Source organism: Trichosurus vulpecula, chromosome 3 (assembly GCF_011100635.1).
Source record: "Trichosurus vulpecula isolate mTriVul1 chromosome 3, mTriVul1.pri, whole genome shotgun sequence".
Classification (NCBI taxonomy): Eukaryota; Metazoa; Chordata; class Mammalia; order Diprotodontia; family Phalangeridae; genus Trichosurus; species Trichosurus vulpecula.
Window position 1 is genome coordinate 371,923,726 of NC_050575.1, and position 1,788 is coordinate 371,925,513.

Consider the following 1,788-nt stretch of genomic DNA (forward strand, 5'->3'; position numbering starts at 1 on the left):
CCTTGATTCTAGAGTAGCAGCTTTCTCTAAGAAGCTGTTAGCTCCAGCAACTAAGATGGAAAATAGGAATGTTCTTTATCACAGAAAAGAAGCACCAAACAAATATTTATCTTGGATAAAATATGCAGAACAAAGTCTACTAGATTTTAATTATTTCCCTTGCCCCCTGCAATCTGGCTCTATAGATCAGTAATTGGCCGTAGTCAGCAATACTTTGAGAAGTCATTCAGACCAGCTTTGGGACATTACAGAATAGGTTTTCCTGCATTAGAAAGAAGCAAGCTTTGCACAAATATTTAAAGAAACAATCACTACCTCCCCAGGAATACTGTCCTCAGCAGAATTGTAAATGGACATCTTTCCTATTTCAAGTGCAAGGTGGACAGGAAGAAAGAAAAGTCTAACTCTCTACATAACAGTGGGTTTGCCAGGGAAAACAACTTTGCTCATAGGAAGAGGGAGCTTTAGAACCCTGTAGGAGTCAACACATTCATGTCTCTTGGTTTGAAGTTATGGGTTCGTGGCGGTTGTTTCTTTCCTTCCATCACTGGAAGGTCCATCTTAGGTGGCTTGAAGGCTGCTGGGTCTTCTGCAATTCTAGTAGCCTGAACCCGAATGAGCTCCATTGGTGATGGCTTCTGAGTACCTCTGTAGGACTGGACATGAAACCTGAGTCAGATTTCTGAAGGGCTCTTGGTCCAAAAAGGCTCCATTTTTCAGATGAGGGTTTGTCTCTATCTCCATTTCCAGAGTCCATGCTGCTGACATCTAGGCCAGGTAAGGAAGTAGAAGATCCATGAGTAAAGCAGCCTCTGGGCTTTTGCTTGGGAGAAGAATGGGGTGTATTATTTGGAGAAGACTGGGTTGAAGCAATCAGTCTTCTTTTGTCATTTCTCCATTTCGTAACTTCAATTTATGGACTGCCTCTGCCACACAGTGGTACTTGGTTTCTTCTGTGGTGAGGCCTTTATGTGGAGTGTATCCTGCTTCCGTCAACCCTGCCTGCTGCTCAAAGCACTGAATGCTCTTTTGCGTCTCTTTTGTAATTAGAGAATTCATGATGATGTGCGTAGCCTTGGCCTTCACCACTGGGGCCTTGTTCATTTGGTCACTGGAAGCTGAGGGGGTTACAGAGAAACTATTTTCTCCTTCCTCAACCTTGGAAAGCTGTTGGTACTTCCAATCTGGGATGACTGGCTTTTTCCACAGAACCTTACTGCACATGTCAGATGAAGGCGGAGTCATCGGTGTGGGATCCTCCAGGACATCATCATACCTGAATGTCTGACGATGCATTCCAATTGGCAAAGACATCTTGCCTAGAAGCCCACCTGTACTGTGCTCAATAGCAGGCACATCTGGCTCTTTGGATGATGCCATGAAAGACTGTGATCCAGGTGTTTCTTTAGATAGATATCCAGAACTGATTCTCACAGTGAAACTGTATGAAAGTTACGCAGATAAGACAAAGACATCAAAAGGGAACATTCTGCAGCTAAGTGATGAGCTAGCCAAGAGTCCCAAGCAGCTCTCATGCAGAGGCTCTACAGACAGCTGGGTTTCCGTGAAGAGGGGGGGGGTAGAGGAAAGGGGCGGGGGGTGGGGGGTGGGAGGAGACCTTCCGTAGCCCAAGGCTCCGCCACGGACAGGAACCTGAAACTAACACGGCTCCAAGCCCCTGTCACTCCCTAAGCGCCAAAGCATGGGGCGAATGGAGGCCATGACTCAAGTAGAGCCAAGACCCAAACTGACCTCAGCTAGAAGCAGAGGGAAGCGGCCAGGCATATT

General features: G+C 46.4%; 1 pseudogene; it reads right to left on the reverse strand.

Moving 5' to 3' along the window:
• Window positions 1-408: 408 nt before the first annotated feature.
• LOC118843384 lies at window positions 409-1,554 on the reverse strand (annotated as a pseudogene).
• Window positions 1,555-1,788: the final 234 nt, after the last annotated feature.